General features: G+C 47.9%; 1 protein-coding gene across 13 annotated transcripts in view; it reads right to left on the reverse strand.

Moving 5' to 3' along the window:
* The window catches only part of PTPN3 (protein tyrosine phosphatase non-receptor type 3), a 143,957-nt gene that overhangs the window by 77,923 nt on the left and 41,444 nt on the right, over window positions 1-24,590 (reverse strand). For 3 of the 13 annotated variants that reach the window (XM_049710955.1, XM_049710956.1, XM_049710954.1), the window contains exon 3: window positions 22,618-22,831. The exons of 9 other annotated variants lie outside the window; for them this stretch is intronic. The gene's annotated coding sequence lies outside the window, so the exon portion shown is untranslated. Of the gene's footprint in view, window positions 1-12,548; window positions 14,095-22,617; window positions 22,832-24,590 lie in introns of those variants that run through there. One more of the 13 variants, XM_033427520.2, reaches the window with a different exon arrangement.

The following is a 24,590-nucleotide window of genomic DNA, read 5'->3' on the forward strand; positions in this document are numbered from 1 at the left end:
AATAGAGGTTCTACTGTGACTGTAGTTTTTAACAAAGATTATACTTGCAAAACATTACAGACCTAGGCAATATCTCAGTGCGATGGGATGGTGGGAGCCCACTACATGCCACGAGCCATAGGATCACCATGTGTGAATACCTACACAATGTGACACATACCACTCAATAGAAAGCATTTTTAAACAATCTGGTGTGTACTGACTTATGATTTCAAATCCATGCTGTGAAAGCTTGTTTCAGACAAAGTGTGGTTTGAACTTGTTTTGAATAGCCTGTTTTGATGAATTGGCTTTGAAGTTAGCTATTAGGACTTTCTTATCCAACTCTCGGACCTGTAGTGGACAGGACCATCATGTCACTGACACTACAGTAACAGCCTGGTGGCCATCACATGATGGACTAAACACGAAGAGGTTGACCAGCAACTCAAGAGTGTTCGGCCTGGGCAAAGCTACTCTTCGCTGATCTAAATAGCTCTCCAAAGGTCTTGAGACACCTGCTCCTGCCAGGCCCAGGCTACTTTTGGTCAACAGCGATGTTAAACAGTGCAGCAGTCTCAGGAAGAAAAGGGACATCTGTTCCTGCCTTGGCGAGGCTACTCCTCATAGGCAGTGGTGCCAGCCACGTAACGGTTCCTGGAATAATAACCTTCGGACCAGTCCACCCTGCCTGGCAACACTGGTGCAATCGCCCATAAGCTACATGCCCCAGAGGTGAGGGACCTAAACCAGCAGCTTTTGGTTGGAAGGATGAACTCTACGAGAACCACCTCCTAGAAAGGGACATCTCAACTAAACTTGGGATTTTTCTTTCATCTCCCCATTGCCTGGAACAACAGTGTAATCACTGTGCCGTTGGTTTGCAGTACGTTCTTTCTTTCTTGGCTTATTAAGAGACATCATCCGTATGAATGAAAAAACGTTGCCCTATCAGTGAACAAAGGATGTTGCAGCCATCAAGCCACTACAGCTGCCCCTGAAGGTGAGCCCTGAGGGAACTCAGGATGGAGACAAACGGGGCTGCCCACTGCCAGGCCCTCAGCCACTGCAGCCACCCTCAACGGTGCACCCAACGGTTAGGGAACTCTGGATGGGAAAGAACTGGATACTGGCCCTAAAGAGCTAAGGTGCACATCAAAGGAATGGTTTCAGTGAGCCCGGACTCTTGCATCTTCCCATACATAGAAAAGCGCTAAATTCCTTAATTTGAGATATCTGGTTTTCTTTAATGAACAGTTTGAAGTTCCGAATACTTGGTCACTGCTGAAAAAACTCCCTATATATCCTGCTCCTCCCTTACCTCTTCAGAACAGTCCCTCAGGGCTATCTGAGAGGCTGCCTGCTGGGCTCGAAGTCCTCAGAAAGTCTGCCAAATAAAACATAATGCTCAACTTTTAGGTTGTGCATTTTTTTTTCAGTCAACATCCTGTATGCTATCGGTTTGTGACCTATTAAAAATTATAATTCCCACAGTGAACACGTGATAAATAAATTATCCGTAAAGACAGCCTCAGTCTCTGAGCATAATTTGCCCAAACTAACAAACAAACAAAAACAATGCTAAGCTTCCAGTGGCATCAGGTGCTGACTGTAGATTCTGGATTCTGTAGCGCAATCCTGATTTCAAATACTTACAGATATACTGTACTAGTGTTTCCCGCAGTTATTGTGGATGTGCTACACCTGTCAGCTACTTTTATCAACTCAATGGACCCTGAAGCAGGAGCCCATTGCCCGGGGCATGGGTGCCCTCCTGGTCAGGGTTGGCTCACAAGGCTTCTATCACTTGCCCTGGAGCCCGAGACAGGGAGGAAGTGATGCTTTGTTTCCTGAGGGTCTACAGGCTGACCTGGGGACCTTTGTTTTTTCACAAGCCAATGAACCACAGGCAGGAAGAAGGGAGAGTAGTCGTCTTCTCCACTAGAGAAGAAAGTCAGAAAGCAACCCAACTCCATTTTGATCATTTCAAAAAGAAGTGTTAAAGTTATTTCATACCCTTGTTTTTAAGAATAAGAGCTAGATCTCTAACTCAAGAGTGCAAACGTTTCAGTTAGGAAAAAAAGAAAAGACAAAAAAAAGAAGAGAGCAGTCCTGATTTTAAAACACCTGATGTGTGAGTAGACCACACAAATGAGGCACAGCTGGCTCCCTACAGGAGTCAACCTGAACCATCCTCAAGCTGACCTAGGCCAATGCTGCCACCTAGTGACCACCAGAGGAACACACTTCACCTCCTAGCGTGACTTTCTGCTTTCCTCCCTCTTCCTCAAGGGAAACAAGGATAGTTATGCTTTCTCGTTTATCATCCGCGTGTCAGCTCATTTTAAAAGTCTCCCAGAATATATAAGGCCTTCTCTGTCTCCCAATTCCCTCCCTTTCCCTAGTGAACTCAGGAGAGCGTGCTTCCCTTTTTCTGGCTATTTATGAGCCCCAACAGATGTCTGATCAGCAGAAGACGGATCTCTAGATGGAAAAGTAATAAACATTCATATACCATCAGCCATGCTAGGCGGCGGACTCAGATTATGAGCTTCTCAAATACCAGTATGTAATGTATTTAAGATAAATGTTTTATTTGTTTAGCTGCTAATACCAATATTGCTTCCTCCTCCTTTTCGCTGTAAACACAGCAGCTGGGCTGCATCACGGGCTAACCGAGTCTGGGCTGGGGTGGGGCCAGCAGGGGCCTTAATAATCACTCGCATCACTCCCGACCACGCCGCATACTGACAGGAAAACCACCACTTTCCGGTGCTTCGCCGCACCTCCCACGAGGCCAGCTTCTAAGTTCCAATCTGTTCTTAACCTGGGCCTAAGTGTTCCTTACACCCTGCTGAAGTAAGTAATTAGGGCGTATTCCCTCCTAAAGATAAAACTTACAAACACCTGGATGGGGATTTATCATTTATCAAGCACTAGATCAAGATTAGATCAAACTGCAAGAATGTATACTTAATATTTAAGTTGCTGAAACAGAAACAGTGATTAAAAGGAGACTCTTTTTAACCAGAGACTTAAATTAAACTTTAGTGTACTTAAGAATCATCTGGGGAGCTTGTTAAAATACAGATTCTTGGGCTTCCCTGGTGGCGCAGTGGTTGAGAGTCCACCTGCTGATGCAGGGGACACGGGTTCGTGCCCCGGTCCGGGAAGATCCCACATGCCACGGAGCAGCTGGGCCCGTGAGCCATGGCTGCTGAGCCTGCGCGTCTGGAGCCTGTGCTCCGCAACGGGAGAGGCCACAACAGTGAGAGGCCCTCGTACCGCCAAAAAAAAAAAAAAATACAGATTCTTGGGTACCACCCACAGAGATTCTGGTTTAGTAAGAACCCAGGAGACTGCATTTTGAAACTTGCAATTTTTTTTGAGCTTAGAGAAAAGCTGCAGGAAAAATGAAACTCCTGTACATCCCCACTGGCCTGGATTCAACTTAACATTTTGTCACATATGCTTTCTCTCTCTCCCCTGCACATACACACACCACACCCCCAAAGCTTTCTAATGAACACTTGAAAGTTGTAGATATCATGCCCCTTTACCTCTAAATATTTTAGCAGGTATCTCCCAGGAACAAGGACATTTCATAACCACAGTACAATTATCAAATTGAGGAAATTTAACATCAATAAAGCACTTATAGTCCATGCTAAAATTTTGAAAATTGTTCTGATGGTGTCCCTTTCTTTCTTTCCTCTTGATCCAAGATCCCAACCAGGACCTTGCCTTGCTTTAGTTGTCAGGTAGAAACTGCATCTGTAATAAGCATCCCAAGGGGACACTGATGCAGGGTGTCTGAGCACCAAGGCAGTGGAAAACTCTTAATCAGGTACTTCCTTTCAGTTTTGACCATCTGTGCTTAGAGTCAGGGGCTTGGTTAGGTCAGCACCCCATGTCAGTTTTCCCGTCTATATTACAAGTCGCTTCCCAGAGCCAAAGAGGGTTGTCTATAGCTTAGCTGCCCCATCACTCAGTCTGGGGAAGCACTTCCTTAAGGCAATGCTGAAATAACAGACTCCAGTCTATACGCTGGTGCTGGAATTAGCGCTGTGGTCATAACAGAGGAAGTAAGCAACATGAAAATAAATTCGGTTCAGAAAGGATTCTATCATGTGATATTTTCTAACCAGACGTCTCCCTTTGTTCAAATTAGTTCACGTCTCTCACAGACAGCAATTCTTAACAATTCATAATATCCAAGTTATAAAAAAAGACCAGAGTGCCTTCTGTTATGCACACTCTCATAAGTGGGTGACAGTCAACTACCACTGTCTTAAGGAAGAAGAGAAAAAGATATACATGCATTTTGTATGATTTATTAGCTTTGCAAATGTTAATAAAACTCACTCCAACTAATTAAAAACCAGTGATTTTAGTTCATCTGTGACATGCCCGTATCTTAAAAAAACGATTTCACTTTATTAATTTTACATTATGTGCAGTTGATAACCATATTACCATACAACTGGTACATGGAATTTAATATTCACCATGACTATAATTTTTGTAAATTTATCAACACTACCTTCTGCCATTTTTTTCCCCGCTTACTTGGCTTTAATTTCCAAAGTACAACACTGCATAATAATACAAAGATAAATATACTAACTTATTTTAAAAACTAGTTTAGAATGTAAACATAATCACTACTGAATACTTACTAAATTAGAAAAATCTATTCATTAAGGGAGGCATTTTCATGTTGCTAATTCAATGGTAAAGCCAATAAACTAATTTGTCCTGGGCCTATACACCAAAGAAATTTTAAATAACATCTTTAAAGCTTTAAGCCTGCTAATTAATACAATAATCACAGCTGACAATGGAAGTACTGGTGCACAAGACTTATTTTTAATTTGGGTATGCATATATAAAAGTATTTAATGCCTTTTATTTAGAAAAAATGCTTCCATGAATGCATTCATGAGTTTTTAACTCTGACTTCACATTATTCACCGCATGGGAGAAAATGCTCACACAAGTCTCCTTAACCCCACAGCTTAATACCCAAATTATCCTGCAATTATTAATCCTTCTTTTTCTAGTTCAGTTTTATTTTTTAATTGAAGTATAGTTGATTTACAATGTTGTGCTAGTTTCAGGTGTACAGCACAGTGATTCAGTAATACATATATATACATATACACACACACACACACACACACACATTCTTTTTCAGGTTCTTTTCTCATATAGGTTATTACAAAAATTGAGTAGAGTTACCTGTGCTATATATACAGTAGGTCCTTGTTGTTTATTTTATATATAGCAGTGTATATATGTTAATCCCAACCTCCTAATTTATCCCTCCCCCACCCCTGCAATTATTAATCCTAATACTCCAGAAGTACCATCTTGGGATCAAATCCTTTACTCCATAGAGCCGGTAACTTGCCCAGGGAGTGGACCTCCAACCCGTAGCCCCTGAGAAGCAGGGTGGGGTAATCTGTAGGATCAGTTGTGTTCCAATGAGACCTGTAATTAGCGCCCTTGTTCTCGTACAACTTCAAAATGTCAAATAGTTTTCTTATTATGGAGTTGGGTTTATTTATAGGCTCGACACCATGACACTTGCAAAACTAACCAAAGAAAAGTTATACTTGATACCGGGAGGATAACAAGAAGTAGTTTTAAGCTCCCTGAAGGGCAAGACTAAGAATGCTGTGGGAGCTGCAGGCATTTCGGGACAGAGGTGATGTTGCTATAAAGAGAAACCAACCTCTGACGACGACCCGCGAGCTGAGTGTCCAGGGCTGTGATGAGAAGCCGCCTAGCACCTGAAACACAGAGTTTGCTCCTAGGCGACCAGAGAATACGTTCGACCTGTGAGGACGTTAAATGACGTCATCACATTCTTTCCTTTCCTCTTTCTTGAAGTACCACCGAGGAAAAAAGCACAAATCCCAAGTGTGAGAGTGCTGCTCTCAAGAGGGCTAGAGCAGCTGCCTCACACCCCTTCCAAACATGATGCCCCTCCCGGGGAACAGTCTCCCAAATGTTAACACCATTTTCATGAGATCTTTTAAATGAGATTTTTAGAAGTTTAAAGAAAATGTTTAGGGAAAGGTTACCATGGTGTAGTGTTAAACCACGTATCTCACAGCACCCAAGCCTTCTGCAGCCGCCTCTCCACGCACGTGGACGCTTCACTGGGGAGAAATGAGAAGGGCTGTGTCCCAGTCTCCCCACCCCGAGCGTGTCTGAACAGTGACTGGTCAACTCCCCCGTTACGTACCACATCAGTGAACCCAGAAACTTCAGAGGCCAGCAAGCCCGCCTCTTGCTGGAAGAAGAGAGGGGACATCTGCCAGCTGTTGAGGGGCTGAACCAAACCACGCTGGGGGAGAAGACTTGTGGGACCTACCACCAGACAAGCTGTCAACAGCCTCCAAGCCAAATCCCTGCATGGGACTAGGACCACAGTTTCACAGACCCATCCATCTTGTTTATGATTCCTTCCAGCTTTTGTTATTACTTTGGCAGGAGTTCCGTACCTTTTACTCACTCAGTATTTACTTACTGGGCACCTGCTCTGGGCCAGGCCGAGGGAGTAGGGTGAGGGAAGGCACAGATGCCTGGAGTTTCGAGTTCTAAGGGGGATGAAAGCCCAGGGTGCCAGGGGAACAGCAGGAAGGCTCCCGACCCAAGCCAGGCAGGCTGGGGTGGGTGGCGGGACCAGCACACAAAGGCTCCATGGGGAAGCCTGCAGGATAAAGGGAAACTAGCCCGGTAGAAGCAGTGGCAGTCCAGAAACTGCACACTACATGTGCAAAGGCCAGGAGGGGAAATACACGCACGTTTTAGGAACCCCATAGAAACAGATTTATTAGTCAGAGTGTCTGAGGAATAACTGAAATCCTAGAGAAATCTGAGGGAGGAGACTAGGTTCTTCAAATATCCAGGATGTCACACAGAAGGGGAATTAGGATATGGTGTGAGGCTGTGGGAAGGTCAGCCTCAGTGGAATCAAGCAGAAATGTGGACTGGAACCCCAGCTTACACTTACCAGCTGTGTGAACTTAACAGAGATCACTCACCCTCCCCGAGACTCAGTGTCCTTATCTATAGAAAGGTGGAAATTCTGTTTTCCAAGGTTGTTTTAAGCACTGAAGGTAACATATGTGCATACTAACTGGCACTAGCAGGGCCCGATCAACGGTACTTATTACTACCACCAAGATTAGACTGACTGTTTCAGACCCCAAGGGTTCAATAGGTGGAAGATGGAAGGAAAAAACAAAACAAAACAAAAAAACCAGAAGGAAGACCTTTTGAACACTCAGGGCTGCACAAATACGGAAGGGACTGCCTTGGGAGAGAGGGAGCTCCCCGTCACTAGAGGTGATCAAGCAGAGGAGGTGGATATGGCCCTTGGTGAGTAAGTTGCAGAGGGCAGGCTGGCACTGGCAGGGGTAGGAGAGATGAGCTTCCAGCTTCCAGGACCAAGATTCTATTATGATTTCTGTTTCGACAGTGCCAAAACCCACTCAAAGTGGCACTGTCCAAAACTGGATTTCTTAAATGGATTTCTCATGGGAAATAATTCTAAATGGATACCTCCATCTTGGGAAAAAACTAAAATGGCCCATCAAACTATGAAGTAGAGGGTAAAACAATATGAAGACAAAAAGCAGTATGTAAAGCTAAAATATTGAGCAGTTTCTACCTAAAATTAAGCAACCCGTCTCTTCTCATTCTCCCTTTGAATAGTTCCACTGGGCCCCAAACAGACTGGAAAACAGGATAGAATAAATTTACTCTTACAGGGACATGAATCAAGTTGCATCAACTTTACAAAAATACTGTGCTAATATTTGCCTTTGGGGCACAGACACACCCATTTGGGTGTCAGTCCATAATATTTCTATCTTAGGCTCCAGCCCCCACCCCTTTACAGCCAAAAGCAGCAGAAGCCTTCAGAAAAGAAAACAGCCAAAGTCACTTTGAAAGGTTTGAGATGTGCTAATCGCAGCACATCCCAGCCAAGAAGCTGGAATCTCACAACTGGACCTTCCTGCCAGCTCTGCTCTTGCCAAGGAGTCTGAAGCCAGCAGCAGCCTGGCCAGAGAAACCCAATCCTCACCACCAGCAGCCCTCACCATAATTTTATCTCAAGGAAGCACAGAAAAATACTCCCCCCCCCACCCCCGCGCCAGCACCGCCCTATTTGTCTGTAATCAGCGAAGTGACCTGGGAAGTTACTACTCCATTTCTTTTTAGCTCGGTTTCCCAGCTTAGAGCCCTCTAAGTCGCCTTCCAGCTTTAAAATCCTCTGCCTGTAAAGTTTTAATCCGAGGGGCCATCTCAGGTTATATTAGGTACAGTGACCCTACTGGTTGCCGGCAGGTCCAGAGACCAAGATAAAAACGTATTTTTACGTAGCCTAGTCTGATTTCCAGGGCTTTGACTTGGAGGTGGGCGGGGGTGGGAATGGGGTCAGAAAATTGATTAAAAGAAACCACATTAACTCTAAAAAAAAAAAAGAAAGAAAAGACTTATAAAGGCGTGCCAAAATGCTAATCAGAATAGTATTTAGGAATAATGAAATGAAAATAATATATCTTATTGCTGCCTTTATTTATTTGTACTGAGACCTTCCACATGCTGGGAGCTGGGAATACAGACGTACAATCCATTCTTTAATCTCAAGAAGTCCTCAAGCCACTTGACCAGGGACACCACTGCCTGGGGGCCCTGGGTGGCCAGGGGTCTCAGCAGGCCAGGGCCGACTGGAGGTCTGAAGGAATAAACCAGATTTGGGTTCCAGTCTCTGCTCCGCCACTCCCAAGCTGATAGGACCCTGGACAAATTAACTTTCAAAGTCTGTTTCATCATCTGTAAGTAATTCTGAGGAGTGGCAATCTCGTATCTAACCCCGTGGAGGCCCTGGCCCACGGCAGACACGTAATACCAGCTACTCTGAGGACTGCCCCTGCATGACGGCCCCTCCCACCCCCCTCCGTCTTAGTCCCTGGGCCGTTCCCATTCCCAGGCTTCCTATCCTGGGGTGCAACCAAGGTTCCTACAGCTGTCCGCATTTCACAGAAGGTAGATGAGACTCAGAGAACCCTGCCCAAGTCACACAGTCAGCCGCCAAATGGGGTGAGGGTCCCAAGCTCAGTTCAGGGCATCACACACCTCCCCACTGAGCTCCCCGTCCTGCATGACCGGAGGAAGGTGAACTACAGGTGATTCACTGGAGGGAAAAGGCTCCACTTAATCACTATTGTTTCTGCAATTTACTGACTCCAGGTATGTTCTTACCCTTTGAGATAATCTTCATCAACCCTCCCCACAGCTCGCATTTTGGTAAATTTCCTCTTAGGGAGGAAATGGTCCAGAAAAACCCTTTTTGCCTTTAACTCTGCAACATCAGAAACCTGAGTAATGACCGGGTATTTATTACCATCTTCCCTCTGTTCTAAAATGACAACAGGTGTTTCAGAAGAGTTATTTTAAAGGAACAGTACATCCAAAGTACCCTTTGATTGTGAAGATCGTGATTTCAGAGAAGTTAAAACATGGAACACGAATCTTTCAGAATTGTGGAAACATAGTAAGTGACTTCCTCTCACTTCTACAAAAGGCGTAGGCTGGAGTGAGTGCAGGGAACGTCTAAAGGCCCTTCCAGCTCGACAGGCAGCCACCCTGAGTTAATTATTAACCGCGGGAGAGCAGGGTGGGCCACCTCATTTCCTGAGGCCAGGCCCTGGGTTTGGCCTGGGCCTCTCCTACCCCGTGACTAACAGCTCTCCTTCCAGGGAGATCCCGAGAGTGGCCGGCCAGCCCCCTTCCACGGCACCTGCCTCCAAGGATCTCAGAACTTGGAGGACTCCTGATGCAGGCCCAGGCGCACTGCAGCCCCCAGGAGACTGGGTTTCTCAATGAACTTGAGCTCAACCAGATCCTTGCCCGCTCACTTTTGGGGCACACGTGTTGGCTCCAAGCAACAGATCTCATGGGGGCAGCCACGCGGTGGGGGGGAAGTGATAAATGGGGACGGGGGGGCAGCTAGATCCTGAGTGTGGCAGGAGAGTGGGTCTCCAGGAGGATCCAGGACAACCTCACAACATCCAAACCTTGAGGTTCTTTCATACGGCGAAGGGAGGTGCTTGGGCAGCGCAGAACCTACCTACCTACCTCCATGGCTGTGAAAAAAACAAGTTGGCTCTGAGCACCGGAAGGCAGCTAACCCTGGAGGGAAGGAGAAGCGGGCGGCTCAGCAGACCAGCTGCTACGACACACTCATGTCACATAACACCAACAGCGCTGTCTTGTTTCGGGAGGGTTTTAGTTTGCTTTCTACGCTGTACTCGTCATGTCTATATAATCATACAGCCTACTCTTTCCCATCATTGCGCAATGAAACATTTGTCCAGGTATTTCAAACACTTCACTGGCATTTTTTGTTACAGTTTTATAGTATTCCACCAAGTGGAACCATAACCATGGCTAGGTGCTCAGATGACTTCTAATTAGGAGGGCTCAGACTTCCAAAAAGGACCCACAGTAAACGAGAGTAGGGAAGAAGGAGCAAGTGATCAAGGGCAGGCACGAATGTCAGGAAGTTGGGCCCAGATGAGCCCTGCTTTAGGGAGGAAAAAAACCCCAGCCACCAAAGATGCATGGCCACAGGGTGACAGGAAGTGGCTAGACCACCACCTGACAAAAAAAGGCAGAACAGATGAGCAGATAATTAATGATAATTTGGGCAAAACCAACAGATTTACTGTTGTCTTTTCTACCAGGTAGAACAATCCTTTTACACTGGGAAGGATGGAATGAAAGGGGATGGGAAGGCATCTCCTGACCACCCATGACCCACCAGAGACTACACGTGTCATCTCGTCCAGCTCCCGCATCAGAAGAGGGATTCAGGCTAAAGACAGCAAGGACCATGCCCGAGGTGACCCGGCACAGAGCGGAACCCAGACCCAGTGGCTCCTGACAAAGTTGTATTCCCCCCAGACACAGCACTACCTGCTCTGGTCTTTTTTTTAAACTGTGGTTTAAACAGAACATAAAATTTGCCGCTTCAACCATTTTTAAGTGTACAATTCAGTGGCATTAATTACATTCACGATGTTGTGCAACCAACACCACGATCTATTCCCCGAACTCTTCCATTACTCCAAACAGGAACTCTGCACCCATGAAGCAATAATTCCCTACTCCCTCCCCCAACCTCTGGCAACCTCTAATCTACTTTCTATGAATTTGCCTATTCTAGGTATTTCATAAGTGGGCTTAGCATAATGTTTAAGGTTCATCCATGCTGTAGCATGTATAAGAACTGCATTCCTGTTCAAGGCTGAATAATATTCCATTGTATGGAGAGACCACATTTTGTTTATCCATTCATCTGTGGACACTTGAGCTGGTTCCACCATTTGGCTGTTGTAAATAGTGCTGCAATGACATTTCTGTCCAAACATCTACTTTTGGGTATATACCTAGGAGTGGAATTGCCGGGTCATACAGGAATTCTATGTTTGGCCTTTTGAAGGGCCACCAAACTGCTTTCTACAGAGGCTGCACCATTTTACATTCCTACTAGCCATATAAGAGGGTTCCAATTTCTCCACATCCTTACCTATACTTTTGATAATAGCCATCCTAATAGATGTCAAGTGATATCTCACTGTGGTTTTAATCTGCATTTTCCTAATGACTACTGATGTTAAGCAACTTTTCATGTGCTTATTGGCCATTTGTAGATCTTCAGAGAAATGTCTATGCAAGTCTTCTGCCCATTTGGAAATTGGGTTGTTTATCTTAATTTGGATTAGTTATAGGAGTTCATTATATATTCTTAATGTTAAACCTTTATCAGATAGGATTTGCAAATATTTTCTCCCATTCTGTAGGCTGTCTTGTCACTTTTTTGATGTCTTTAGAGATACAAAAGTTTTTAATTTTGATGAAGTCCAATTTATCTATTTTTCTTTTGTTGCTTGTGCTTTGGTGTCATATCCAAGAATCTACTGCTAACTCCAAGGTCATGAAGATTTATCCCTGTTTTTTCTCAAGAGTTCCATGGCTTTAGCTCTTATATTTAGGGCACTGATCCATTTTGACTTAATTTTTGTTTATGGCAAGAGGTAGGAGGCACCCTGGTCTTTCTGACCAGGGTCCCTCCCCACCATGAACCTCTGGCAGAGCTGGCATTGCTGCACTAGACTGTGAACTTCATGAAGGCAGGGTCTGGGTCTTTTAAAGACCACGTCCCGGTGCCTGGTACCCAGCAGGTGCTCAATAATTAACTGTGGGATAAATGGACAGTTGAGTGGATAAACCACTTGGTTGGGGGGGAGTACCCTCCATCCCCCACCTGCTTCTCATCACTACTATAAGACCACCCACAGCTGGCTGAAAGACTTATCTGTAACAAAGTAAACCTGATCGGCCAACCATACTAAGAAGTAAATATGTATCAACAATTGCACTTACATACTCTTATTAGTTCAACTAAAACAATCCAAGATCTAACCAGCACTTAACTGAGAACAGGACAGAGGGTCTCAGCCCTGAAAAGCTCAATACACCCTTACCAGTTTCCTAGTTCAAGTCCTTCATCGCACAGAGGAGGAAACCAAAGGGCTGACGGAGCCAGTGACTTCCCAAAGCCTGGGCTTCCACTCCCAGAGCTTTCCCACCAAACACAGGCCTGCGTGATCACCCACTGGAAATCCAAGAAAGGCACCAGGTTAGCCTCAACTGTTCCAGATGGTCCTCTGGCTCCAAAACCTGCCAATGGAAAAATGAACTCCGGGTCCTGGATCTCATTCTGCTACACGAGGGCCCCCTCACTGTCTGCCTCCCGTAGCACGTCACCTGCTCACTCTCTGCTCCAGCCACATTGCCCCTGCCCTGTACCCAGTTGTTACAAGCTCGTTCCCACCTCCGGTGTTCGCAGTTGCTGTTCCCTCTGCTTGGAACTCCCTTCTCTCAGACATCCTCCACCTGGCTCGCTCTAAGTGTCTTAGAGCGAGCCAGGTGTCTTATCAGTGAGGCCGTCCAGACCTCTCACTGCACCCTTCTCCTTAGCGTTTATCACCGCTAGACATATCAAGTATGTTCACTGACTGTTTCCTCCCAATTCCCATGTCCCTACCTCCCACTAGAATGGAAGTTCCTTAAAGGCAGGGACTTTGTTGTTAACTGCTGTGCCCCTAGCACCCGGAGCAGTGCCTAGCAAGCCTGAGTATCTGCGAATGACATGGATAAAAGGACAAAATGGGAGCATCACACTCAGTACTTCCATGTCCCTAAGCATGACAGTGGGGAAGGCAGGCAGCTCCAGACCCGCGCGTGAGCACTGCCTGAACCCCGCGGCCAAAGAGCGCTGCCTGTCCCGGGCTCCTGGGCAGGCAGAGCTGGGACATCACGTGCCATCAAACTTCCCACACGTCCCAGCCAAGCCCAAGATGCCGGCAGCCGCTACGGTGCTGGCCTGGCCACAGAAAATGGAGTCTCTCCTCACAGGCACTTAATAAATGCTTGTGAGATACACACACATGCACTGAGTGAAGAGCTAGTGTGCACAAGGCTGACACCTGCACTCCTAGAAGGCCCGTGTCAGCACTCCTAACAGCATATCATTCCAACAATGCTGGGAGGTGGTTTGACCAGTAATTCCATTTCTAGGAACCTACTGTCAGGATACATCCATACATGAAAGTTTTATTTGCAAAGATCTTCCTCCCAGAGACATAACATGGAAAATTACACCAAAAAAGCCAATTTCCAAGCTTAGACGGCCAGTTAAGTAAATCATAAAACAGCCACGGATATCCATGAAGACTTCATAATGACATGGAAAACGTTAGAATATTAAGTAAAAAAGGCTGGTTACAAAAGTGTACCTACAGTGTGACCACAACTATAATAAGTCATTGTATAAAGTATGAAGGAACTCACAAGACCGTGGAAACTGTTAGTCTGTCTCTTCTTTCAAATTTTCTGTAGTGCCTAAGTTTTCCATGAGCAAGAAAGAGTTCAAAGATCAAACTGATAGAATTTAAAATGCTGTCACCTGATACCTCATTCGAGTCGAGGGTGTGTAACTGCTTAAACCTCCCTCCCGTGACACCTGGTCACCTCCTCGCCCCTTTCTGCCTTCACCTGACCCTGCTTCTTCCTCTTCCTCCCGCTTGCCCCCAGCGCCTGGTACCCGCAGCCCTCCCCACCCTGCCCCAGCCCTGGCCCCACTGCCATACCTGTCACTCCTCCCCCAGAAACCCCGCTCCCAGGCTGGGCTGCCCCACCTGACACTCCCCTGGCCCACGGACCCACGTTGTAGCCTGACTCCTCTGCCTCCCAGCTGTGTGACTGTGGGCAAGTTGCTGAACCTCTCTGAGACTCCATTTCCTTCTCAGCAAAATAAGGTTGACCCCAACTCACAGGGGTCTGAGGTTCAGGGAGTTAGACCCCCGCCTCAGGGGGCCCTTCCTTCCATGGCTGAGGTTCAACATGCCAACAGCTGTGTCTCCAGCCCCTGCCACACGATGGGCCTCAACCTGCTGGCTCCACCCAGCCTTGGGAAGCGCTGCTTATGGCACGCCGATGCACAGGGAGAGATTTCTTAATCCTCCATTTGCATAAATCTGGACACCTGCCCTCTCCTGAAGGAAGCGGAAAATCAGGTTTGCTCTGGGTTCCTGGATCAAACCAGTGGTTTCTTGGCTGAAATTCCCATCCTCCCGTTGAAGCCTCCACCACTCCAGAAAACCCACAGCCCATCTCTCACAACGGACGCCCCAATGCAGATCCCCAGCACTCATCCTTTCCGAGTCCCTGTTCTATCTTCCGAAGACGGTCCTGGCATGTTTAGCTGAGGTCCTGCTGACGGCTTACACCACCTTCTCCCATCCACAGCACCGCTCTCCCAGGCACCTGACTCGGTGCTTGGTTCCCCCGCTCTTTCAGCCACAGGGCTTTATGTGTTCTTCCTGCGTGAACACTCTGAGCTCACTCCCTATGACGCCACAGACATTTAATGAGCCCCAGCTGTGGCCAGGCTCCACGGCAGGTGCTGGGGTTCAGAGGTGAGGAAGAGGCTGTCTCAGAGAGAGAGATGCAGGAATAATCAAATCATCACCTTCCAGTGTGGGGAGTGCTTCTGTTAAGTCAGGTGTGTGCCACTGGCTGCTGGGGCTTTGTCTAGGGTGTGACCACAGCTCATCCTCGAGCCCATGCAAACAGCTTTTAAGGGGATTCTAATGGCAAAACTACACCTTGAAGGATGGAGTATCAAACGGCAAAATCAAATCACCCAACGTTTATCCCCAAATCTGCAGGGGCTCCTGCTGCCCCTTGTCCATCACCCACAGTCTGATTCCCGTCTAACCCTCCACACCCCAGACGCCTGGGTGCATGTGCTCCACGGGGCTGGGGAGACGGCCACGCAGCTTACTTCACTTCCTCCATATGCTCTTCTCCACGAGCCTCGCCACCATGTGTCATATTCCTGACCAATGCCACTCACGGCGGTGTCCAGACTGGCAGCACTGTTATCAACCCAGGTGTCCGTTAGGAACGCGCAATCTCACGCCCGGCCCCAGGCCTACGGTATCCTGTTCGCCTGCACATTAAAGTCTGAGAGGTCCTGCTCGCCGACCCATTTCAACTCCCCCAGGCCCTCAGCTTTCCTCCTTTCACTCTGTTGCCAGCTGCCAACTCTTGGTGTCTTCAACATCCACGCAGTGAGCTGACACCCCCCCCAGGGGGTCCACCCCACAACGGCATCACTCTGGCCCCACCCTGCCCGGGGCAGCATGCATGGGTCACAGCCCTCTCCATCTGAGACCGGGGCTCCACCTGGGGACAAGTGCCACGCTACAGTCCTTCTGACAAGCTCACTGAGAGGGACAGATGGCAGGCAGTGACGGACCACCAGTACTTCCTGAGTAATCACCATGTGCCACTGGGAGAAGCCCTTGTCATCCTGGGATCTTCACCCAGCCTCGTGAGGCGGGGACGCCTGTCATCCCCACTGTGGAAATGAGGACATCAAAACGCCAGGAGGCTCGCTGGGGTCACGGAGTTAGTGAGAGGGGGTCCGGAGACAGCCCCAGCTTACAACCTGCACCAAGAGATAACAGTGCACACCACAGGGCTCAGGAGGAGGTGGTACACCTATTTTAACGGGGAACAGTCCTTTGGCCAGACCTAGGAACGAGGGGGAAAGTCACAGAACAGTGGGAGAGGCAAGCAGGGGCCAGATCATGAAGCCCTTCAACGATGGACTAAATTGCTGAGACTAATGGGACAGCAGGAGCAGTGAAGCTTTTGGAGCAGGCTGGCCCCCAACGGCTACCGCCTTCCCTGACATCCACCCCCTCCCCTCACTCACGAACCTGATCCTTCACCACTTGAGACATGCTTCTCCGACCCTCCTGAAGCAGCCAATGCAGTCAGAGCCCCCCAAGTTTGCTCGGCTCCATTGCCCGCCCTCCCCTCCCCTCCCCTCCGCTACCCTCCCCCTCCACTACCCTCCCTCCCTTCCCCTCCCTCCCCTCCACCCTCCCCTCCCCTCCCTTCCCCTCCCCTCCCCCTCCCCTCCCTTCCCCTCCCTCCCTTCCCCTCCCCTCCCCCTCCCCTCCCTTCCCCTCCCCTCCCCTCCCCTCCCCTCCCCTCCCTTCCCCTCCCCTCCCCTCCCCTCCCCCTCCCCTCCCCTCCCTTCCCCTCCCCTCCCTTCCCCTCCCTCCCTTCCCTCCCCTCCCCTCCCTTCCCCTCCCCTCCCCCTCCCTCCCCTCCCTTCCCCGCCCCTCCCTTCCCTTCCCCTCTCCTCCCCTCCCCTCCCCTCCCTCCCCTCCCCTCTCCAGGAGGAAGCCTAGCACCAGGGGACACCTCCACCAGCAGTTTTCTCCCAAGGGCTCCTCCACAGCAAAACCCTATTAAAAGTCATGAAATAGGCCTCAACAAGGCCAGCTGCCAAGAACCCTCTCCCTCCCCTCCTTTGACGGGGCTCCCTTCCAAGCCCAGTCTTCCCACATCAAATCACCAGTTTCCACCATCATCTCCAAGAGGAGGCCGAGACTTGCCTCCTCACCCTTCAGCCCACATCCTGAGGAGGCCCAGCAGGGCGCTGGGGATGGAGCTGAGGAAGAGAAGGTCTCTGCCCTGGGGATGCTCACAGGGGGGAGCCCGACCCCAAACATGTACCCCTTTAATGGGGAAACGTTCTCAACCCCCCATTATTCATTCACCTGGACCTATATGGTAACTCTTAAGAAACTAAAGCCTTTCTTAGTCTTTGAAAATGCCTTTTAGTAGCAAATAATCACTGCAACAAGGGAATCTGCCTTATGATCGAAAAAATTTAAGATTAACTTTGTATAAAACAGAAAACGTTAAAATTACAACACAAAAATTTTAAATTCCTGCATTATTTATAGACCAAAACCACTTTATTTGTGATACACACTTTGTCATACACAGATCTATTCTGGAGTCCAGCTACTCAACATGTGGTCTCTGGCCACAGTCTCAACACCACCTGGGGGGCCTGGTAGGGATGCAGAAGGCAGGGCCCACCCCCCAGGCCCCTCGAATCAGAATCTGCATGTTAGCACTAACGCGTCGGAAGCCCTGGCTTAGAGCATATCACCAGCAGGGTTAGGGGGAGAGACGGGGGAAAGCAACGCCGGAGGGAGCCAGGCGACGTGGGACCCGCAGAGAAGAGGTGATCTTAGTGCTTCTGCAGGGAACACTTTCTGGCAACAACATGAAGCAGGTATAAATGTTAGGGACCCACTGGGGAGAGAGGCAAATGGGAGAAGTGTGTGAACCCACCCAGTTTTAGTGGGGGGAAGGAGGGGCAGGTTGGAGGAGGGGCTGAGGTGTGATGGGAGGGCTTTGTCCAGTGCAGCTGTAGGAGTGAAGGGAGACCCTGGGGTTTCTATGCTGGAAGACACGTCACTTACAGAGAGAACATTTTTAAGGAGGAAGGTGCAGAGCTCTGCTTTGGACATGCACATGCAGAAGAGGGACCTGGGGACACTCAGGGGGAGATGTTCAGATGTGATACACACACAGACATGACCAGGCTGGAGCAGACCTGTGAGCCCCTGATGATGGGATAAGGTGTGCTCACCCAGGAAGGCCTGCAGGACGACAGAACAGAGGGAAAAGGAGCCAGAGAGCAGAGGATGAGCCAGGGTGGGTGGGGAGGCAGGAGGGGAGCTGCATCACAGAAGCCCCAGCAGGGGGGCATCGGCACAAAGAGCAAATGGTCTGAGTGATGAAATGCCACTGACCTTGACAAGTGAGCGGTTCCTGGCCATCACAGCAAGGGCAGTGTTGCTCAAGGGGCAGGTGGGGAAGCCTGGGGACAATGGGCTGGGGGATGCAGGCGATAGATAAAGCTGAGACTGCTAGATAAATAAATGCCTAAACATCTCACCTGAGGTTGCAAGCCCCCTTTAATCAGAATTGTGTCCTTCGGTACACCCATGTTCATAGAAGCACTACTTGCAATAGCCAAAAGGTGGAAGCAACCTAGGCATCCATTGACAGATGACTGAATAACAAAATGTTGTATGTACGTTCAATGGAGCATTACTCAGCCTTAAAAAGGAAGAAAATTCTGACACATGTGACAACATGGATGAACCTGGAGGACATTATGCTAAGTGAAATAAGCCAATCACAAAACGGCAAGTACTGCATGATCCCAGTTATATGACGTACCTAGAGTAGACAAAATTATAGAGACAGAAAGTAGAGGGTGGCTGCCAGGGATGGGGTGGGGGGGTCGGGGAGGGAATGGGGAGTTAGTATTCAGTGGGTAGAGTTTCAGTTTTGTAAGATGAAGAGAGTTCTGTGGATGCATGGTGGTGATGGTAGCACACAAGTGTGACTGTGCTTAATGCCACGGAACTGTATATACACTTAAAAATGGTTAAAATGGTAAGTTTTATGTTATGTGTATTTTACCACAAATAAAAAAAATATGTCTCTCTGGGACTTCCCTGGTGGCGCAGTGGTTAAGAATCCACCTGCCAATGCAGGGGACATGGGTTCGAGCCCTGGTCCGGGAAGATCCCACATGCTGCAGAGCAACTAAGCCCTTGAGCCACAACTACTGAAGCCCACATGCCCTAGAGCCCGCGCGCCACAACTACTGAGCCTGCGTGCCACAACTACTGAGCACACATGCCACAACTACTGAAGCCTGCACGCCTAGAGCCCGTGCTCCACAACAAGAGAAGCCACCACATGAGAAGCTCGCCCACTGCAATGAACAGTAGCCCCCGATTGCCGCAACTAGAGATAGCCCGCGCCCGGTAGCAAAGACCCAATGCAGCCAAAAAAAAACAAACCAAAAAAACCCTTAAAAAAACTGTCTTTCTTTCAGCATAGGTATAGAAAACCTGAACTTCTGGAATTGAATAGCATATCTATGTCAAGAGAGGTGAGAGCCAATCTTTTTCTGCGACTGTAAACTATTCCGCCAGCAGGCTTGGCAGTGAAAGGAAGGGAGTGATGGGGCGGTGACCTAATGGTAAGGCCGGGCTGGGAGAAGGCTTTTTTTTTTTTTTGGTGATGGGAGGACAGTTTTCAACTGGAAGTGGAGAGGTAAGCCAGAGCCAGAGACACTCATTTCTCAAACTGGAAGAAAGGAAGAAAGAGAAAATGAAGGAGGGAGGAGGAAAGGTGAGGAAGCTCCCTCCAGACGGCCCTGAGCATCCCAGGGCCACAGGTGGTGGGGTCATCTGGAGAGGGGAGGGCAACAGGTAGGAGACCCAGAGAGAGTGGAGAAGCTAGGCTGGCTGGCATGGGAGCAACAGGGAGGACAGAGGGCTGGTTGGGCAGCAAGGAGGGCCCAGCTGGCTGTAAAGCACAGAGCACACCATCTGGAACTATCACGAAGCCTGGGGCAGCGATCCTCAAAGGATGGTCCCCGGTCTCTGGACCAGCAGCATCACTGAGGAGCTTGTTAGAAATGCAAATTATGGGACTTCCCTGGCAGTCCAGTGGTTAAGACTCCGGGCTTCCACTGCAGGGGCCACAGGTTTGATCCCTGGTCGGGGAGCTAAAATCCCGCAGGCCATGTGGCCTGGCCAAAAAGTTTAAAAAATGTGCTAAAAAAAAAAGAAATGCAAATTCTGAGGCCTCACCTGAGTCTGATTCAGACCCACTGACTCAGAAACTCTGCGGGTGGGGCATAGCAGCTTGTGTTTTAAAAGGCGATTCTGATGTGCTAAAGTTTGAGAAACAGTAGTACAGAATACAGAAACTCAATGGAAGGTATATATCATCTTCTTACATAAAAACGAAAAAAAAACAATCAGCCTAGCAGGGCTTCCCTGGTGGTGCAGTGGTTAAGAATCCACCTGCCAGTGCATGGGACATGGGTTTGAGCCCTGGTCCAGGAAGATCCCACATGCCGCAGAACAACTAAGCCTGTGCACCACAACTACTGAGCCTGTGCTCTAGAGCCCACGAGCCACAGCTACTGAGCCCGCATGCCACAACTACTGAAGTCCGCATGCCTAGAGCCCGAGATCCACAAGAGAAGCCACCGCAATGAGAAGCCCGAGCACAGCAACGAACACTCAATGCAGCCAAAAATAAATTAATCAAAAAAAAAATCAGCCTAGCAACTTCTACATAAAAGAGCAAGAAATGCACAACTATTAATACTTTGATGCCAATACAGCTTATTTCTACAGTTAGACAAATGCCAAAAGATGTTAACAAAATGATAGAAATATACAGTCTATTTAATAAACTTCCTTAGATGATATCTAGAAAACACACCCAAGATCTGGGGGCTGGAAACTATATGATCCAGGTACCAGTCCCTGCTCTGTGACTATCTGTGTGCCCTGAGCATGCCTCAGTTTCCCCACCTGTAAAGAGAGGGAGCTGGAAAAGATTCTTCTGAGGTCCTTTCCAGTTCAGACACTGTGTGACCCTCTCTGTCCTGTAAAAGGTGACCTCAAACTCAATGCTTTTACATAGCTATGCCTGGGTGGGGTGGGGGAGAACATTTTTAACCAGTAAACATAGTACCACAGTTAACCAGAAAAATTTCCAAAGTTCAGTAAGTGCTAGTATCTTGCATTCTAATAACTAGAAATTCTAACTGGCTTTTCCCTTAAAGCCACCAATGCCTGGAGTTATAAAAACACTATACTGCACTGGACCATGTTCTTGAAGTCCACAGGACTAGGATGCCCCAGAAAATCTCTATACCTTCACATTTTCACCCTATAAAACAGGCATACCTCAGAGATACTGTGGGTTCCGTTCCAGAACACAGCAATAAAGCAAATATTGCAATAAAAAGAGTCACACACATTTTTTTGGTTTCCCAGTGCATATAAAAATTATGTTTGCACTATACTGTAGTTTATTAAGTGTATAACAGCATTATGTCTAAAAAACAATATACATACCTTAATTAAACATATTTTATTGCTAAAAAAAATGCTAACCATCATTTGAGCCTTCAGTGACTCATTACCTTTTGCCAGTAGAGTGTTTGAAATATTGCGAGAATTACCAAAAGGTGACACAGAGACCCGAAGTGAGCAAATGCTGTTGGAAAAATGGCACCGAGAGACCTGACTGATGCAGGGTTGCCATAAACCTTCAATGTAAAATACACAGTATCTGCGAAGCCCAATACAATGAGGTATGCCTACACTTTTTAATCCAGGAAGGCAGAGTTCGTGTTTTTTGCTAGGCAGAAAATGAGTTAAGGAACTGGACTAATCAGACACCAGTGCCTGCCCCTGTGACCAAGTGTCAGGCATTCAATACTGCAACTCTAGGCTTCCTGATAAATGACCCTGTATTGGCCTTGTTACCAGACTCCCTAGATGCTGGTTTCCTGCCTGGTCTCTCTGCATCCAAGTCCTTCTCTGCACCTTCTAGTCATTCAATGCCCATCCTCTTGTGCCTGGGTCCCCAATGCCAGCTGCTTCCGTGCCTCTGCCAAAGACCAGCAACTCGGTTCTGATCTCAGAACTAGGGCTGGAAGAGGAACCTGGGTGTCTGCGCACAAAAGACAGGTGGAAGTGTGAGCGTGGCGGGGGCCGGGTGGGAAAGATTAGGTCTAGGGAAACTCTGGTCTCCAGCCATACCTCACTTACACACCCTGGCTCTTAAATTCCATTAAAATTGGGTCAGTAGGAAGCACAGCTGGCCTGTTTTCCCCCCTGTGCATGTATCACAAACCCCATCCCCCCTCCTCCATCCAGCCTGGGTTTGGAAGTGATGTTCCAGGCTCTCTCAGTCCCTGTGGCAGGAAGGAACAGGTGAAGGGAGGGCTGAAACAAAGTGGATGTAGCAGGAGAAAGGCTGGGAGGGGCACACCAAGGGAGGTGCAACCACAGAGAGGACCAAAGCCACTAATATGGGCCTGGCAGGCAATGCCAGGGAGATGAGTTTCGCTTTGTCCAGGCAGAAAATTCCTACTGCTAGAGGGTTTTCTAGGCTGATCCCCAGGCACTGATCTCCAACTTCAAAGTCACCTTTGGGTAGAGTGACCACATATCCTGATTTGTCCAGGATAGCCCAAGTTGAAGTTACTTGACTAGATGCAATTACTAACAGCTCCTCATTTATTCTCAAAACGTTCTGGTTTGGATTAGAAATTCTAGTTACCTTATTCTTGGGCCCCTCGGCCTGGGAAGTCAGAGTTGCATTTGGAGAAGGCACTCAGTGTCAGGAGGAACGTGCAGGCTGAGTCTTGCCCCTCACCAAATGTTCTGTTCTCCACTCTAGCGTCCCTGCCAAGCCATGGCCCGGCGTCCGCTTGTATTCCTGCAGAGACAGCAGCTCACTATCCCTGGAGGAAGCCTCTCTTTTGTGGGGAAAGCTGTGTTATTAAAAAAGAATATCAGGGTAGATGAACGAACAAAGAAGATGTGGTGTATATATACAATGGAACATTACTCAGCCATAAAAAAGAATAAAACCTTGCCATTTGTGGGAACACGGATCTAGAGGAGGGGTCCGCAACCCCCGGGTTGCAGACCGATACTGGGCCGCGGCCTGTTAGGAACCAGGCAGCACAGAAGGAGGTGAGCAGTGGGTGAGCGAGGAAAGCTTCATCTGCCGCTCCCCACTGCTCCCCTTCGCTCCCCATCCCTCCCCTTCACTCCCCATCGCTCCCCATCCCTCCCCATCGCTCCCCACTGCTCCCCTTCACTCCCCACCCCTCCGCATTGCTCCCCATCCCTCCTCATTGCTCGCATTACCGCCTGAACCATTCCCACTGCCATCCATGGAAAAACTGTCTTCCACGAAACCCGTCCCTGGTGCCAAAAAGGTTGGGGACCACTGAACTAGAGGGTATTATGCTAAGTGAGGTAAGCCAGACAGAGAAAGACAAATACTGTATGACTTCACTTACATGTGAAATCTAAAAAAACAGAAGAACAAATGAAACAAAACAGAAATAGACTCATAGATACAGAGGACAAACAGATGGTTGCAGGGGGTGGGGGGATAGGTTGGGCAAACTAGGTGAAGGGATTAAGAAGTACAAACTTCCAGTTATAAAATACATAAGCCACAGGGATGTAATATACAGCTTAAGGAATGTAGACCACACTATGTAATAACTTTGTATGGGGACAGATGGTTACTAGACTTATCGTGGTGATCATTTCATAATGTAGGCAAATGTCGAATCTCTACGTTGTTCGCCTGAAACTGACATAATATTGTATGTCAACTATACTTCCAGTAAAAAATAAATGCATAAAAGTTAAAGTAGCAAGATTCAAATCTATATACAGCAAGATGGCAACTAAATAACAACATTCTGGGCTTCCCTGGTGGCACAGGGGTTAAGAATCCGCCTGCCAATGCAAGGGGACACAGGTTCGAGGCCTGGGCCAGGAAGATCCCACGTGCTGTGGAGCAACTAAGCCTGTGCACCACAACTACTGAGCCTGCGTGCCACAACTACTGAAGCCCGCGTGCCTAGAGCCTGTGCTCCCCAACAAGAGAAGCCACTGCAATGAGAAGCCCGCGCACGGCAACGAAGAGTAGCCCCCACTCGCCGCAACTAGAGAAAGCCCGCGCGCAGCAACAAAGACCCAACGCAGCCAAAAATAAATTAAAAAAAACAAAAAAACCCAAAACATCCTTCTGCTGAAAGGAGTGGGAGTGGGGGAGACTAGACAACCTGCTGACTTTTTTCATTCAGCAAATGTTAACTGAGTGCATTTGATGTTTCAGTGGCATTGAAGACACATGGTGGGTTAAAACAGACTCAAACTGAGGAGAATTCTACCAAATAACTGGCCTGTATTCTCCAAAAATGTCAAGGTCACAAAAGACAAAGAAAGCCTGAGGAACTGCTCTAATTTAAAGGAGACCGAAGAGACATAAGCACATGCAACGCACGATCTGGGGTTTTCTTTGCTACAAAGGACACTACCAAGACAACTGGCAAAGCCTGTAGGTCTGTAGATTAGATAACAGTACTGTATCAATACTGATTTCTTGTTTAAAAAGTGTACCATGGTTATATAGGAGAATGTCATTGGTTTTAGGAAATACACTGAAGTATTTAGGGGGAAAGGAAGACTCTATAAATGATCCTCAAATGGTTTAGGAAAAAAATG

Source organism: Orcinus orca, chromosome 6 (genome assembly GCF_937001465.1).
Source record: "Orcinus orca chromosome 6, mOrcOrc1.1, whole genome shotgun sequence".
Taxonomy (NCBI): Eukaryota; Metazoa; Chordata; class Mammalia; order Artiodactyla; family Delphinidae; genus Orcinus; species Orcinus orca.